Source organism: Labrus mixtus, chromosome 6 (assembly GCF_963584025.1).
Source record: "Labrus mixtus chromosome 6, fLabMix1.1, whole genome shotgun sequence".
NCBI lineage: Eukaryota > Metazoa > Chordata > Actinopteri > Labriformes > Labridae > Labrus > Labrus mixtus.
This window is the reverse complement of record NC_083617.1, coordinates 28,439,049-28,458,059: the sequence shown is the minus strand read 5'-3', so window position 1 is coordinate 28,458,059 and position 19,011 is coordinate 28,439,049. Positions and strand designations below refer to the sequence as shown.

The window sequence follows — 19,011 nt, the reverse complement described above, 5'->3', positions numbered from 1 at the left end:
AGAAAAAGTGTTAAACAGAAGGTGGAATCACGGCAGCACTTTGGATCCTACATTTCAGGATACTGTCACTTTTATTTGAATACCTGATGTTTTAAAGCCTTGTTAAATGTGAAGGATTAAACACAATATAAACTTGATCCCTTTCTCTAACTGGCTCTTAATCTGTCTTTGTCTTCGTCTCAGGTGGAAGAATACTGATGCTGTGCCTCCTGGCTCCTCGCTGCTCACCCGTCTCTGATCTGCTTTCTTGACAGGTAAGTGATTGGAGCTCACACAAAATACGTTGTTCCAGCACTTATATAAGTTTGACTGGTCAACAGTGCTGAGAGGTGAAAGATTGTCTGGGATAGAATATTGTATGAAGACCTTGAGTTGGATTGACATACTGACACACACACACACACACACACACACACACACACACACGTGCACAGTGTCCAATGAGCGCTGGTAGGAGGGGGGGGGGGGGGGGGGGTTAAGCTGCCGAGAGTGTCAGAGGGTGCTTGAGGTTGGCTATAGTGCATTTTGTTGTAATGGCGTCCCAGTTGTCTCGTCAGAAATCAATGGCAACCAAGAGTCTCCGCAAGCACATGGAGGTCAAGGCTTCGTCTGCCTAAATATTTAATTCTGGGAACACGTCTGGAGCTTTTAAAGATGAGCGCGCTGCCCTCTTTTCTCCTACCACGAGCGTGTGCACAAATACACACACTGCCTCTTGTTTTTTCTCGGGGTTTTACTGTAAACGGTCACCGCTCACACTCGTGTGGAAACACAAACCTAAAAACACACACACATAAACACTGACGTTCAAGCTTGGACTGCACTGCCTGTCCATCCTGGCTCAGGTCAGGATTGGGTTAAAATCAATTCTGATCAATTATTAAGTCCTTCAGTATCTCAGCAATGCTAAAAACGGGAGGCAGTGGCTTTAGCTGATGGAGTCCACTTTGTTACCTCCTTCCTTTGGACTATACAGCCCTGAGCCAAACCCACCAAAATATATATTTTTTGTTAAAGTCTGCCAAATTTGCATCTAAGCATTTATTTGTTAGGAAAATTACTTTTATGCTTTTATGTGTCCTACACATCAGGGCTGTAATATGACGGCTGAAAATTCAGAAATGATGCAAAATGAAAAATACATTTGGAAGTCTACGCCCTCAAAAGGGACGGAAAATGCACTGCAAATACAATGATGCAAAGTAAAAACATACAAAGACAGGAAATGCATGCAAAAGACAAACGCTGAATATTTAGTAATCACAACAGAAGAGCTCCAGGCCTACTGAAGCGTATTGCATTCACATGTGAAATAAAAAATCTGCTCCATTATTCTGAATTAAGGAGATACTAAGTTTCCCCGTATTACGAGATGCGCTTGCATTTCTCAGTTGCACTACGAGGGGATCCAGTATTTTCTCTTGAGTGTCACTGTGTTAACTGACAATTTTTCTGAGAAAAAAAGTTGAACAGTCTGATCAGATGTTGCATATTAACAACTTCAGGATTATCTGTGTACCCCTGCACATGTATAACTGATGCGAGAGCGATACCTGAATCATCAGATTTTGAAGCGGGCGGCCGCTGACCAAGCTGCCTTATTCGACGAGATGTGTTGACATCTGGGGTAATTAAGGATATATTCTTTTTTAAATATATGAAAAAGAAAATTTAAATATTACGCAAAGGATGAAGGTATAGGTCCCTTAAACTAGAAAAGTGTTGTTGTTGTTTTTCTTTGATGTTGAAGTCGCACAATAGAGAAAAAAAACCCATTTGCAACAACATTACTTACATTACTTTTTTTTTTTTTACTTTCTTGCATTTTTTCTAATTCCCCTTCACACTGATAACTACAGTGTGATACTTGATCCAATAACATAAGCTTTAACTTGAATAGTCGATATAAAACCATCAAACATACAGTTTCTGATTCCATGGTTTGTCTCTTCTTCAAATGAATTCTATTCCATTCAAATATTGTTCATCACATTTTGAAGCGTTGTTTGATGTGCTGTGGCTTGACCATGAAGTTCCCTGCCCAGTGCCACCAGTGTCCTTCCCCCCACAGAGGACACATCAGGGTGGGGCCACGGTGACCCAGATGGGTCTCGATCCAATCAATGCTGCCTCATCCAAAGTGTGATCACTAAAGACAGTCAGACGAGCACAGATAGACACACACACACACATGCACAGATAGGATGGCCATGCCTTGGTCGATGGGCCCCTGGGCTGGTCTGAAAAGGCGTCACATCTTAGAAGCATGTCGTTCCAGCCTGATGAGCAATCTGCCTCATCAAAAGACCTTTATCCAAATCAATAAGGCTTTCGGCAAGGGAGCCCTGCACCGCCTGTCCACAGTCCCCACTGCATGCGCTCTGTGTGTGACCACGGGTCTGTGTGCGCACTCAACAGGGGATATGATGGTGTATGTTCATTGTCCATGTCAGATGCAATGTTTTCATTCTGTGCTGTACTCCAATAGAAACAAAGATGTCATTTTTAAGCACTGAAGTCTGCATAGACATTATGTGTGTGTCACATCAACTTTAAGCGATGAATTGGTTTTGCATATGGAGTGTGTTTGGTGGTTTTTGTTCCCCTGGGACAGTGTTGACTTTGTGAAGATCTTCCAGGGATGTTCCAAACAGGAGAATAATGAATCCCTACACCAGATGTCTGAGATTTAGGATGGTCAAGCTCTCTCACTTTCTTCTTCACTGTATCTTTGCCCATTTGTCAGCTTTTCAGTTATTCTAAGACTTCACCTGAATGTGTGCCCGAGCCATTCAGTGGGCTCATTAGAGACGGACCAACACAGGAAAAGAGTCAACAGACAGGCAAGGGGCTCTGTGAGGTTGATATAACATAGCAGTGAAACATAACCCTATAAATGCCTTCCTGTATGTTAACTATTATACTAAACCTCATTAAAATGCTAAGGTGTTTTTAGCTTACTTTTAAAAAATTTTAGTGAGCTAGCCTCTCTGATATTTAATGGTCATGTGTTCCATATCTTTGGTGCGTAATTAGCAAAAGCTGCATCTCAAATTTTCTTTTGGCTGCTGCTGGGAACCTGCAATAGGCCAGTAGAGGATGATCGAAGTTTCCTTGAGGGCACATAGTGGACAAGAGAGTTGGTAAGGGCAGGTCTACCATGCTAATGTTTAAAGAATAATATAATTCAATGATAATACCTTTCCAGCCTTACAATATTAGTTTCAAATCTGCTATTAGTACACAATTACTTTCATTAGGGAGAATAATGTTTCTCCTATTTCAACATAGCACCTTGGTTGTCTGCTTTTAGCACTATATGAAACTTTGGCATTGGGCCTCTTGCAGAGTGTGTACGGCTTTATGGCACTAGTTCACACACCAGCCTTTAGCTAAAACAAAGCCGGTTCGCCTGTCTTAGTCCCAATTGATACAATGGCTGAGGTTAAGAGATGGAAGATGACGGTGACAAATGAAGCTAAGAAGAGAAAAAGAGAGTGTCAGAGCAAGGAGCCAAACTTGAGTAAATATTGGACATGATATTACATTTTGGAGAGCTTTGGAAAACCAGTTGGCTTTAAGTCCGACACAGGGTCGTTTATGTCAATACTAAATCACACTGTGTATGTGTGATGCCAAATCTGTTTACCACCTCAAGGCAAAGGCAACGGTGAACCTTAAGACCATTTTTCTGTTAGTTTATGAACAGTTGAGGGTAAAATGAAAAGCAGAAGTCCAGATGATCTTAATGTTTGGCTCCATATTTATTCTTTAGGGTCTAAATTACAAATTGGCCAAAAGAAAAGTTGGAGTCTCTCCAGTAGACTGCCCCAGCCAGCAGCCACAAAACAGGCTGAAATGGCTGCAACAGTAGATTCTGCAGGTGTATTTCGAGGGCTAATACAGATTAAGAAGATAAACTTTGATCGGGTTGCAGCCGTAACTCTGTCGCCGGCTTGGGTAATCTATGGGTCCATTTCCAAAACTCTTTTAAACTACTAAGTTAGGCCAGTTAAAAACAAAAAAACAAAGACAACATTCCACTTTAAATTCACCCAGAGGAACAAAGATGTTTGCACCAAACTTCCTAGCAATCCATTCAGTTGTTCAACAGAAGGTACCACGAAAAGAAAAGTCATTCATTTACCTCCTCCAGAGCCTCATTATCTATCCGAGTTGTACTCCCCATGACAAGTGATCTTCTCTGTGTAGAACTGCTGTAGAAATCCTTTCAATTTCTCATAAAAGATATAAATGACATTCAATGCGGTTGTGTTTTTCATAATCTGCGATAGTCGCTCTATGATGACAAACGACTATCCTCCACCAGTCTCGAGCTGGTTGGCCATTACAGGGAGAGCTGTGAATTCATCTCTTATCTTGCTCTTCCCGCAACTCCCGTAGGGGGGCGGCTAATTAACCTAATAAAAACACTAACCATTTTCCTAAGGTAAATTGAATTGACTTGTCAATGGTGTATGTCAATACACATAAGGAACATTACTACTTAGTGGGAAGAGCATTAAAGATGGCCTGGTGAGTGTATATAGAGAACCTTGTAAACCATAAAAAGGTCTATTTGAGATAGTTCCTGGTGAACTGCACGCTCTATTTCATGTGTGAAGGAGGGGGAAATTCATAGTATAATAAGTCATTGTAAATTGAGTCAATGAAGGTTCTGAGTCTGACACTTGTTTGGCTTCAAGCTCTCAATGGATTCCAGTAGATTCCTTTGTAAGATCATGAGGTGAAGTTTTTGTATCCTTTTTTTAATCTCTGGTTATTCAGTTCTCAGAAGATGTTAGATTTTGTGGACAAAACGATTGGCAAAAAATGAATAGAGAATAGAGACATTAAATCATTAAAGTACAAGATTGTGTAAACATTGCACCCTTACATACTTTAATATTCTAAAACTATTTCATCATTTTGCAACCATTCAGAAACATACAGTATTGTTATTATTCATGAAAATAGTACAAAATCATGAATCTTAAAACAATTCTTAAATAATGAAGATAAGATCATCCTTCATTGATCCGCAGTGGGGAAAGTCAAGTGATGCAGCAGTAAAAGACAAGAAGACGAGCATGCATATGAGTACAAATAACACAAGAATAAATTAAAGGTACAGTGTATTTACAACTATCATAAGCAAGTATTAAGTATACTATACACCAACTAAGATCTTAACTGTACACTAAAATCTATACAGGGCATTGAAATATAAAGGGGAAAGTTTAATTTAAAGTGACCAGTTATCAGATAAAGTGACATGGAGTTAAAATTATTTTCGATTAGTTTCAATGCGACAAATATTCATTGATATTTTTTAAATCTTTTAATTCTTGAAATGTTTTAATAGATACAAATTAGAAAAAGGATCACGCAGGTGCAGGGAAGTTCAAAAACAACAAACTGAAGAAGAAGATAGGCCCACACACTTGCTCAAATGCCACAAAAGAAGGGTAATTATTAATCTCAATGTTTCGACCAGAGGTCTTCTTCAGGTGATGATTTTTTGATAGATAAAAATTAAACATAAAATTAATGTTCCAGTGTTTTATGAATTCTGATTTATATTGATTAACCATCCTTAAAGGAGCAATATGTAACTCTGAAAAGTACCATTTCTATTTGGTACTGCAAAACCTAAATTCTTAAAAATGTTATGAAAAAATCACACAAAAAAAACAACTACTTATTATCTGTCTTTCCTGTTTGATTACAATTCATTTAAATCCAATGCATAAAACACCGTAACGGTTGTACTAGAATTAGAGAAGTTATGCTCCTTTTATTTCCTTTCTGTCCTTTTTTCTCTTTTTGACCATTTTCTTTCTTCCGTCTCTTTGTTTCCTCTGCCACCGCTTCCCACTGTCTGCCTTCCTGCCTCTTCCTGTTAATGGTAATAGCGCGGCTGATGTTTTAATAAATTAAGCTTGATTAAGAAGATTGTCGCCCTTTTGATTCTAATGGGGTCTTAAACAAACTCTTTCATGATAGAATAATCATGGAGAAAAAAATGGAGGAGTGTGGAGTGTGTGTTTCTGCATGTGCTACAGTGTGTGTGTGTGTGTGTGTGTGTGTGTCACTGTGTCACTGCCTCTTCTTGTGTGATAAGAAGTGAGATCTGGAGAGTGTGTGGAAGTGCCCATTGATACTGTGTCTTCACCAGGGACTGTTAGCTTTATGGCGTGTGTGTGTGTGTGTGTGTGTGTGTGTGTGTGTGTGTGTGTGTGTGTGTGTGTGTGTGTGTGTGTGTGTGTGTGTGTGATGGTTTACGAGCGCTCTTCTCGCTCCACCATTAAGCTCCTTCCTCTGGTCTCTCCCTGTGGTGGTGTAATGACCTGCAATCAGCTCTGAGTGTATCTCCATTAAAAGGCCTTTTCCTTTCCACCCTGCACCGAGGCAAACGGCTCTGTTGGAGAAATTAAAGCACACAGGAGGTTAGAATACCTCTCTAGTTATTACAGATCTATAGTTTCTCTTACTACTACCACCCACCATGACGGTTATGGTCTGGTTATTAAGTGGACTTTTCTTTCAGGGAAATACTTTGTTACTGGAGAGTGAAAGAAGTTTAGCATATAAATTGACTATGTTATGTAATACCATGTTGTTGTTATACTGACTGGTACAAAAGGGGAGGGGGGAAATAGAACATGCAATTTAAACATTTGGCACATCCCCACCAGCATAAAAACACATTATTATTCAAAAGAAATATATACTTTTTAATTGGCAAAAATGGAATCTATGACATAAAAGTAACTAAATAACAATAACAGTGTAGTATTTACGTCCTGGTACTGTGCAGTGAATACATCGATGCATCTGTTTAACATTAGTATACATTGATAGAGACATCGGCAAATCATTCCATGAACCAACGTCAGTAGCCGATGTTTATATGTTGTGTCATATCAAGTGAATGCTGGCAAGCCTTTGTACCTAACTACTGACTCAGATAAAAAAAAATGTATTGGGCGAAGTAAGTCAAGTGTTGGACGAACTCTGACCTGTTTTCATGTTCAGACGTGAGAGAAAATGTTGGCGCCACCAAAAGAAGTAAAGAAAAAACACCGGTATTTGAGTGGGTAATCAGCTAAATTGTTATTTTATTTAGTTTCAGTTACGGGCCCTGCTTTTCACAATCAGTACAACTCTAGTTTCCCCTTTAGACTCTACTAAACATGGACATATCTCAATTACGTCGTCCATTAAAGAGGTTTTTTAAAGCTGAATGATGGTGGTCGCCATATTGGAAATGCTAACTCTATACCAATCTTATGGTTAATTTAGTAACAGGCAAAGAGGTGTGGCTGAGGTGGGTCTTAACCTCCTGGCTAAAAGCCATAATACGCCCACCTGTCAGTCAACACATCCACGCCCCTAGTTATGAAAAGTTATGAATAACACTAAATTAACTAAAAACTGATTAGTTATATACAAAAATTAAATCTAGGTGAAATAAAGAGTTATTGATAATGACTTTGATTTTGAACCAGCCTTTAAACAACTGCTGTAAAAATAGGCATTTTAATATGTGACCTAAAAGGGATTGCTTTTGAAGACTAAGGTTACCACTTGACTTCATCACACCTCTTGGATATGAAAATAAGAAGCAACTTTTTTTAAGAATATGTCATGCTGCGTGTGTATATAATGCATGGAAATGACAAAAAAAAAAACATTAACTGTAGATTAAAATGATTGATCAACCTATTTTAACATTTAAAAGAAGCATGGTGGTCAAATTTTTGTAGATTGATCGTTTCTAAGTACCTTGAATCTTTATATGATTTATCTAACCATTATCAAGCTTTAGTTTAGGAAACTGAAAATTGTATATCAGAAAATGTTGCACAATTATTTTAAAGGGGATTCTTCTCTTCTTCCAGTTGACCTAGTACCTATTTTTATATCACAACAAAATACTACAACTTCACTTTGTTGTTGTTGTTGTTTTTATCAGCGATGTAATAAAGAGCTACAGCACATTTCTATGATTTTGCAGGCAGCCGTGAGCTCAAGGTGATCGGGAGCCCTTTGGTCTGTCTCTCTTAACCTTCTGACCCCAATCTGGAGTGTTTTTATACCCTACTGGGGTATTTTCAACCAATTTCTCAACACTATATCAAATATTAATTTCAGGGGAAACCACCAATCAGAAAGAAGAGGACTTATATCAAGTTAAGTGTCATCCTTCAGAAATGGGATCGCCATAAAACAGAAGCTAATCCTGTTGATCTAATGCAGGATTTCTTCTAGGAATTTCTGCTGGCATCTCCCAAAAAATAACAAATCTATTAATGAGAAATGTTAGCTAAAACAGCAGCGGATAGGCTGATTGAATATATTCCTACTGAGCTCACAATGAACAGTGAGTGTTAAAGTAAAGGACTTTCTATCATGTCTTAATACACTATTACTCCATAGTATTGTGCATTGTCTATGTGTGGATGGCATGTGCCTCAAATGTGTGCAATAAGATCCAAACTTTAAGTGCAACATGTTGTGTTAAATGTGCACGTTACGAGGAATTGAAAAGTGTTTTTTCTTAAATTCTAAAGCTTCCCACCAAGGTCACTAGAATGAGATACGACAATAAGAAAGCGCACAACATACAGAGGCTTAAACACACTGCTCCAGCTGCAAGGTCCCTACTTTTATAATTACCATAGCAACATCCCAACCGCAATAAAACTGTTGAGGGCAGAGATTGGACACTGCTGGCACAAAATGCACAGAACAATGAAGATCATCACAAAATGCAAAAAGTGTTAATTTGATACTCATTCTTGAGAACAAAAGACATGTGGTGTACACCGTACATAAGATACTCAAGCCTAGACGTCGATTTCTGAACATTCATATAAAGTGTTTACTGGTGTTTTTATTTGATTTAACCTTTATTTAACCAGGTCGGTCCCATTGAAATTAAAAAACTATTTTCCAGGGGAGACCTGGCCAAGACAGTCAGCAGAAAAAATGCAATTCACAAAACACAAAATGTTGCATTAAAGGAAGCGGCGGACAAAATTGTCCTTTGCTAGAGCTGCAATTGCCTGTGGCCTGCATTGTTGTGTTAGCATGCTAATGTTAGCACACTTTGGTTAACTCACAGCTTCACATTGCACATAAGTTGACTCGGAATGACCGTGATCTAAAGACACTTACGTGACGCTTACTAGACTCTTCTCCTCTGTCGCCCCCCGGTGGTGGAATGAACTTCCAAACTCCATGTGATCTGCAGAGTCCCTCTGCACCTTTAAGAAAAAACTAAAGACCCAGCTCTTTCATGAATACTAACTTAATGATGATGGTCTCCATATTATTGATGATGATGATGATGGTAATGACGATGGTTTTTGTTTGATAACGATGACTTATAAGATGGTTTCTATATTGATTAGAGCTCTCAAGAACTGCCCTCAATGTTGTGCTTTGCCTCTGGTCACTTCCTGTCAGCACCTGTGTGTCCAATCAGACTCAAAGCTGATCGTTTGCTCTTACTGACATTGTTCCCTTTTTTCTAGATCCTTCCTTGTGTTGTACTTACTCTCTGATGTACGTCACTTTGGATAAAAGTGTCTGCTAAGTGAATTGTAGAATTGTAGTAGAATTGTGACATCCAAATAATCAGTGAGTATGTTATTCTTCTTTCTTATAGTCCTTGATTAAAACTGCTTTATACGCAAGGCCATGTAAACATGATGTAAACACACCCCGACAACAGTACAGCTGGCAGGACTCACACTTCTCACTCATTGTAGAAAGTCAAGACTCATAGAGACGTTCACAGAGGATATACTTGATTTCTGCTGTATTTATCTGTAAACTATTGCACATTCTGTCTTTAAGTGCTAACCATCTGAGACAAAACTGGGAGTCAGTAGTTCAAGCAGTCGAGTAGTCGAGCTAAAAGCATCGACATCCTATAGAATCTGCTTCCAAGTCTTTCATTTAAGATTTAAAAACATTTAAGGACGACAGCTCCTTGAGTTTCAAGTGGTTCTGCAACAGATTCTAGGCTGAGGCTGCAGAATACACAAAAGCCCTTTTCCCAATTTCTGTCCGTCTGTTAGGGACAGAGAGCATAAAGACTTTCAGAGAATGCAAAGAATACTGTCCAGTACTTTTCTGCATAATAAAAAACACATAGATAGTGTGGAAACAGACCAATAATTGCCTTATATATAAAGGTGTACCAGTGTATGAGCCTACAGGTTGCAAAAGCAGGCCAGCCAACCTGAGAGAGTACAACTCACGAGGGTGAGTCAGAAATGTACAGTTTGTTATGAACCTCAAGGACGCATGGCAGGCAGTATCAACCATATGAGCAGAGGCGTGCATGTACAAAATATCCCCAGTCTAAAACAGGTAAAGGAGCAACAAGACGCTTCTTAACAATCAAAGAAAAACACAACTTCTTTCTAAAATAAAATATAAAAAACAGTTTTAGCCTCAAATATTTCATCAGGCACAGCACATGTGGTTTCAAATAAAGGGACTCATCGGGCAGATGTAAGCGTAGGATCATATTTGGTGATGCTCGACTTATTTTGAGTTGAGAGAGACAAATAGTTACAAAGCTTAATGTAAGGCTGTTTTTATATTCATGAAAAGTATGTGGTTTTAAATGGACAGCAAGAAATATACAATATAATATGGTAGGGCTGTCCTCAACCATTCTCCAATTACAGTCATTAATTTAGAAGACCCCCAAGAATCAAGCTGTTTTCACATAATACACTCCTGAGGCATGATGTTATAAGAACATATCAGAAGTGATGGATGAAGCAACAGAATCCACCGCTGTGATGTGATGTGATTTTTATTTTTATTTTCATTTTAATTGTTTATTTTGACAGGGACAGTGTACAGCCAATTAGCTGTAGAGTTAGCTATAAGCTAATTTACATCTAGTCCCTGGGCTGGAGAGAGATTTTGGGCTTTATATCCAGCGATATCAGTGTTACTAGTGCTGGAGTCCTCGAAATCGGTCTCAGGACCACTTTTTTAAGTTCTCTGTCTCGTCTCAGAATCAGTATATTTTCACTCGGTCTTGTCTCGGACTGGACCAGATTTTGAATCAAGACCAGTCAAGGCCACCACTGATCAGTTATTTTTCCATCCTCGTTCTGTAATTAGAAGAAAAACACCCCTTTCTAATAAAACAAATTAATTCAATTAATTCATAATTTGATTTTATCCCCCGAATACGGCCGCAACCTTCACAGTGTTACGGTCTAAGTGGGTGACAGGCTGCACTGCACACAAGATTTTGGATTTTTCAGTGATATTTATGGTCTCGGTCTTGCCCTCCCTTGGTCTTGGTATTGACTCGGTCTTCATCTCTAAATGTCTCGGTCTTGTCTTGGTCTAGGAGCACTCTGTACTCGGGTATGTCTTGGTCTTGGTGAGTGTTGTCTTGACTACAACACTAAGTGCTACGTGAATTTGATGTATGCACGCATCAACAAAAGAATGGAGAAGAACAAATTGCCAGAGAACATAATGAAGCAGTTTCAAGACATGCATGGTAGTGCTGTCATGTTTTTAAAAAAAATCAGCAAATTTAGAATATGACACGGTAATGTTGGTACACATAGTTTTCCTGCAGCATGAGAAACAGGGTTTAATTTTTTGTACATGTGCAAGTTTTAGAACTACAATTCTGCCCTCTGTCGCTTTTTGTACTTTCTGTGAATTGCTGAACATAGGCCAACACTGAACTCTCTTTGTGAATTCTCTTTGTCACTTTTGAATCAACTTTTTGGTTTCTCAGGTCTTTCTCAAAGAGCGATAGTCGATCTCAGCGAGAGTACCTGATTAAATAAAGGATAAAAGATGACTCCGACTCACCATGAACGCCCACGCCTGTCTTGTTTGTTTTTCTTCTCTGCTGTCATTCTTTCTACTTTGTCACCCTGTCACTTTCTTCTTGTTGCTGTTTGGATCGCCACTGTTGTCAGTGTGTCCACACATCACTTCTAACTGTGTATATTTATCAGCATCTATGACCTGTGTGTGTATGTGTTCATAGGTCTCAAACTGCATGTGTGTGTGTGTGTGTGTTTGTGTGTGTGGCATGTTTCCCTCTCATCTGACTGTCTCATTAGAGAAACAGATTCCAGCCATCACACTCAGCACTGCAGCAGGGACCCATTTATTTCAAAATGATAGCACACACACACACACACACACACACACACACACACACACACACACACACACACACACACACACACACACATGCAAAGACAAAGACAAATCACTACTGATAACTAAACTACAAACAGCAAAGCATTTTGTAGTTTTTAATTTATTTTTTCTCATCACACTTCTTAAAATGTCGATTCTGTTCAATGATTGTCCTTTTTGTTGAAACAAGCCTGAAATGTATAACCCTTAGAACATTTATTATTTGCATACCTGTCCTTGCATATCACTTAATAATAACATGTTTGGTATATTTTTAGCAGGATATTTGATGAATGTAAAATTCTAATCTTTCTAAATGATTATGTAAGTAGGGAACTGGCTGTGAGGGGAACGGAGAATAAGACAAAAGGAGAGGAGTTTAAGCTAAACCAGAAAATATGACCAAGAGAATTAAGATGAATACAAAGTGACTGCAAAAATAATCAATGCCAGCTGTAATGCAAAGTCAGGCAATCGAGTCATCCCAGTCAAATGTTTAAATTGAATGCTTATATCATCTAAAACAACCCGGTGTCTAAGACATTGGCTGTATATAAACATGGACGATGTCTGAGGATTTCTGAAGAGCTGTTTAGAAGCCCATCCATGGCGGTTGCCATATTGGAAATGCTGACTCTATCAATCTTTAAATTGTACTCCTGTACAGTTCATAATCACATTAACCAATCAGATATAAAATGTTGGTACCAGGCTGTAAACAAATGTATTTCTGCTGTGAAAACGAACATTTCAACATGGGCCGTGTACACCTTCTGCTTCATTTTCCAACAGCAGGGGTTACCGCTTGGTTTAAAAATGTAAGTCTTTCATATAAATGAATGGACTCTTGAATCTTTTTCATACACATGTTTTCTTGTGAAGGAAATGCACTTCTTGAGGTCCAAGCAGCAACCTCTGGTGTTGAAAAATGAAGCGATGCAGAAGTGCAAAATCCTGCAGTTCATCGAGTGTCGAAGTCACATACACACCCCACTCAAAAAAATTCTGTTTTTACAGCAATTGCATTACATGGCAAAAGAAACCTGAGCCCACTTCTGTGAACTGAATCCTGACCCTTACTGTTTGACATTGTTACATCAACACATAAATGTTTTGTCTTTTATTTTACAGACTAAAAATGTGACAAAAGGTTGTGTCCGATTGCTTTGCTAATTTTTCCACTTTTCTTGTCTTTAAGTAGCTTTACATTAAAAAGAAGACGTGCAGTCAGACACTTTCATCGGCCTATCTGTCCATCCGTCATTGTTTTCCAATGATTGTTTTTAGTAGAGATTTTGTGTGTCTGGGTGTGTTTTTTTGCAACTGCCACCTCTCTCTGTATCTCCCTCTCACGACCATAAACGCTCCCTCTTGTCCTACTCCTCTCTCTCTCTCTCTCTCTCTCTCTCTGTCTCTCTCTCTCTCTCTCCCTCTGATATACATAGCAATGACCCCTGTCTCAGTCATGCAGGCACCATGCTGTGAATTCCATCTAAGCAGAAAAACAAGTGGAGATTGTTATGCAAATGGCTATGTGGTGGGCCTTGTGCAGGAAGGGAAAAAAATGGCGATGTTTGTATCCCAATGTGTGTGTGAGAGGGGAAAAAAAGTGAAACAGAAAGAGCAAGAGAGAGGTTGAAAAGGGGGGAGAAAAAGCAGAAGAGTGGAGAAAGAAAGAAAGCGGGGGACTGAGGGGGACATCATAATGATGCAGGAAATGCAGACAAGATGGCATGATAAGATGCTCTTTTGAATGTATGTTTACAGGAATAAAACCATCCACAGGCAGGCGGTCTATACCTGCTGGAGGTGTTTAAAATGTATGGCGCCCTCACTGATCAGGGACGGAAAAGTTTCAGTAACTGCGTGTGTGCAGCCATCATGCAAATTATTTCTTTTGTGGTGTGTTTGTATATTTTTGCATCGTACATCATATGCATGCCGTGTGTGTGTGTGTGTGTGTGTGTGTGTGTGTGTGTATGGAATTGCTTCCTTCCTTTACTTTCAACATCTGCATGGCATGAACACACACACACACACACGCAGCTCAGATACACAAAGACACATATACAGACACTCACTTACACTTATACAGATACACATGTAGCCACACAGCATGAAGAGCTGGGAGGTAATGAAGGGAAATAGCAGGTCAGTTACTGTTTAATTGTCATTGCACTTCATTGGGAACACATCAATCCAGCACTGCTTCACTGAGCAGAAAACAATGGCATCACACACACACACACACATCAATGCATTCAATTGGTGGAAGGTTCCTCGCAGTGATGATGATAAAATACGTGATCATGTGCAAATGTGTCAAATATTTGTACTCTAAAATATGGTCAAATTGTATTTCCTTGCTTTAAGGAGGATGATTGAAAATCCATATATATCAACCCCAAATAAAAGGCTAAATCACAAAAAAAATATTCAATTAAAGGACTAGTTGTTTGATGGAAAGTTGCACATCGGAGAAATCTAAAGTTTAAAAGCAGCTAGATATATTGTAGTGATTGGTGCAATATCCGAAAGGCATAATGCTCAACTTAGTATCAGCCTATTTAATATCGATATATCCTTTTGTTGAGCTGTTTTCACATAAGCACTCCTGAAAATATACAGATCATTTCAAGAGGACTGCTCCTGAAATTCTCCTCACCTGGCTGTTCACATTAGAGATGGGAGAGGGGGGCCGGGGGCCGTGGAGCCTACTGAGACAAGACATGACTTAAAAGGAACAGCGCTGAAGTGGTGGTAAACCGCTATACGACGCTATGATGAGAATATTTGCCTTTACACCAATATGTAGTTTTTGCAGAACAAGAACATCAACAAAGGTGTGCAGAAGAACAAACTACTGAACAGAAAACATAATGTAGTCGTTTAATTACATGTACAGAGATCCATAGAGGTTATATCCTGCTGTGTTCTCACATCAGCTCACTCAGACTTTCTGTGGAGAAAATACTAGGGGGCTGGGCAGAGTGAAAAATGTGGCTTTTTATGTTCACACATACAGCTCCTCCTGGAAATATTGGGGAGTTTTTCAGGAGTTTTCTGCAAGTTTGAAAGTCCCATTAGTCACCTGATTTCCCACATGCTCGACGGCTGTGGAGTAAGTCAGCTTCCTTTTTTGTCAAGTGGCATCTTCAACTTAGCTAATGATGGTGTGGGTGAAAACTTTCCTCAGTATGAATAAAAACTGATTGAGGCATTCCAGGTTTAATACCATGCATTAAACTAATTACCTAATTTGTTCAATATACATTTTTATTGATAAAAAGACAAATCCATGGATAATAAAAGTCCAACTTTTCTTTCCGGTCTACAAGTATAACTGCTAAATATACATTGCATATGAATGTATTTTAGAGGAAAGGTGTAATAAGGATGATATTTAGGTGTGAGTGCCTTCATCTATACTGACATGCATCTGGAGCCCATTACTCACTTTTTCTCAAAATGGTACTTTTTTTTCTCCTCTTCTCAGTTTCTGTCTCTCAAACTTCTCACAGGCGCACACTCGTACTCACTCTGTCTCTTCCACTTTCTCTGTGTTTATCTTTCACACACAAACACACTCTCCTCTCCCCCTCACTGTCAGTGCTCCTCTCTTCGCTTTCAGACAAACTCACAAACACACACACTTGATCGTTATCCAACAGTGTCATCAATTATTAGGTCTGCTTTATGAAACCCTGGTGCAACTCGCCACCAAACATTCCGTGTGTATTGCTATTCATAGTGGACACTGATCCCACACACTGTTTCTTTTTTTTTTTCAGTTGCTTTGTCTTGAATGAAGGTTGCATCAGTTTACATCAGCAGCAGACACACAGTGGCAGGCTGGACCCCCTCCAACCCCCCCCCCCCCCCCCCCCCCACCCCTCCCAGCAGTGAGGGCAGCACTAATGTAAAGGAAGCCGGAGTACAGACCACAGATCACATCACCTCAAATACTGTGACTCAAGTTCTTATCGCTAAATGTTGAAATTCAGTTCGATGCTTACAGACTTTTAACCTCACTTGAACCAGAAAGAGTTTCTCATGTTTCAGGAGGATTTGGCCAAAAAGCGGACTCTTAATATCGGTGGGAACGAGTGTCAGTGGTGAATATGAGCTGGTAAATGTAATTAATCTATAAAAAAAAACAGTACTGTTGTTTCTAAATTAATAACAAAAATCAGGTCTGCGTTTGATTTTATAAATCAATCATTATAATCTAAGACTGGATGGTAAACAAACGGATCATGTCAGAATTGTAAGGCAGGATGAACTCGTAAACATATTTCTGTCTGAGAAACATTTTATTTTGGAATAGCTGACAAAATTTTAACAATGACATTTTCAGGAAAATCAATTGACATGAGATATAAGAAAAAGGTATGGTCAAATTCATACATTGAATTCGTACAATTTGACTGCATGCAGTTTTATTAAAACATGAGCAACTAATAATAAATCTACTAATTGACCACACATAAATGCTTAATGTTGCACAGAGTCAAAAGTCCTTAAAAGATACACATGAATATATATAAATCTGTCACAGCTTTGGAAACACATCAGATCATAGCACAACACGAAACATTTATTTCCAACAGATTCATTATTGATATTCAACACACTAAACAGGACAGGTCTTTGACATCATGGATGGTTGATGTGTGCTGGACAGATGTTTTACTAGTTATCAAACAGAAGAGAAATCCTTACGCCACAGCTGATAAGACTGCTACACTGTACACACTGGCCCACCATCATACTGCTGTATGTGATGCCTTCAGGTTCAAGTCCTGCAGACACTTAAACAGGATGTATTTTTTTTTTTAATACTTTAGTTTAGTTTAGTTAGGGCAATGTACAAAATAACACATGTAAGTCTCATTAAAGAAAAGATGCTTTGTATCAGATTTAGACAAGTTCCATGTGTAGTCCCTGGGCAGATGAAGGCAAAGTAGAAAAATACAGATCAACCAGTCATCTCTACTCACACACCCAAGCACATACACACACACACACACACACACACACACACACACACACACACATTTCTTAAGAGAGAAGAAGAACACAGAACAATATACAGATATTAAAACATTATGTGCACTTTTCATTAATAAGTGCTGAGTGAGTTTAGTTTCATTTTAGTTTTTTCTCTGCAGGGCCCCAAATTCAGAGATGAAAATATTTTCAAGGCCTGTCATCCCTCACCATACTCACTGACACATAATAATACAATCACATACTCCAAAATAAATGACCAGAAAGGTATTTTGCTAAAAATTAAATATCTTTAAAAAAATATTTGGAATATTGTTGAAAAAAACAAAACACAGAATTGCTGGGCGCAGATGGCCTAGCAGTTAGGTGTCATTCCTTATACGGAAGCTACAGTCCTGAAATTAGGCAGCCAGGGTTCGTGTATGATCTGTGGCTCCATTTCCACATGCATTTGTCATTCCCCAATCTCTCTCATCGGTTTCCAACTCTATTTACTGTAAAATAAAGGCAAAATTCCCCTAAATACTTATTTAAAAAACACAGAATTGCCACATCAGTGTATGACTTACAACAGAAAAAACACTTTTGTAGAGGTCACACAACAAAATGCATATACCAATAATTGTTACAGTCATTCATTGATTTTAACAGATTTTCTCAAAACTTACTCTCTGAAAATTGAACAATCTCCTGGGAATAGAAAACTGAATACATCCCCTTGTGCAAGATTCACACTCGAGTAGTCCTGCAAACATTTCAATGTCCAGCTTTGAGTTTTTTTCTTATTTGAGACAACTGCATAACAACATGATCTCACACTTTTAGGATGTGGTAAGAGTGTGACGAGGGTTCTCCTGCAAAGCAGCTAGTGCGCATTCTTTTACTCTCAGCAACTCTGGAAGCTGCTTTATAAGAGGCCAGTTTAGCATTTAATGGCACAGATGCAAGTTAGTAAAGCTACTCTTTACTAAAGAGCGGTTGAGATGTTTCATTGTGCATTTCTGAAGTGTTGTTTTTATTTAGCCTACCTCCAAGTGGTGTCACATACATCCCCCAGTTGGGGGATCACTGTGATACATTAAATGATTTGAAAACAATATGCATAATACACATAGGCTACTGAGTAGACAGCATGTAAAACTAGGTCAAAGTGGAAGTTAGTCCAGAGATCAGACAGATTGAGAGTTTCAGTGTACTGATACTGTAGCTGTGTGGTTTGCAGATTCAGCTGTAGCTCTGAAACAAATTCTGATTCAACATTATAGTATAGCAGAACATACAATGGAAGAAGTGCTCTCATCTCCTACTTCAGTAAGAATAGCAAAGTTATCAAATAAAATGCACAGAAATGTGCAATCTGCCCTTGTGAATGGGAGGAGTAAATAACAGGAACTGAAAAAAATAGCCAGTACCTAAAGATGTAATTCTGTACAGTAAGGGTCGCTTTGTTTGCATGTAGAAAGATAGAATAACTTTAAGTCTATGTTCTGCAGATTTTTCTTTTAGAACAATGAAAATAACAAATTAATCACTAGACTTGTAAACACAACAATTACGAATAATCGTTACAATTAATGGAGAACATGACAATCAGACACCAATGAGTGAGCAGACAGAGGAGACAAAGGTGAAGGGAATGTCTCCAACAATGTAATGAACACAGTTGCTGAAGAAAAAAAAAAGAAGTGCTATTTTCATTTTCAACCTCCAGCGAATTCTCATCATAATTATGTCAATATTCTTCCGAATGCAAACACTTCCAATCCTGACAGAAAGTAATATGGTGAAAGG

The 19,011-nt window shown here is 38.7% G+C and overlaps 1 long non-coding RNA gene across 3 annotated transcripts in view; it reads left to right on the top strand.

Annotated features, from left to right (window-relative positions):
• The window catches only part of LOC132975915 (uncharacterized), a 151,908-nt gene that overhangs the window by 84,575 nt on the left and 48,322 nt on the right, over positions 1 to 19,011 (top strand). For all 3 annotated transcript variants that reach the window (XR_009673336.1, XR_009673335.1, XR_009673334.1), the window contains exon 2: positions 184 to 254. This is a non-coding gene — a long non-coding RNA (uncharacterized LOC132975915). The remainder of the gene's footprint in view (positions 1 to 183; positions 255 to 19,011) is intronic.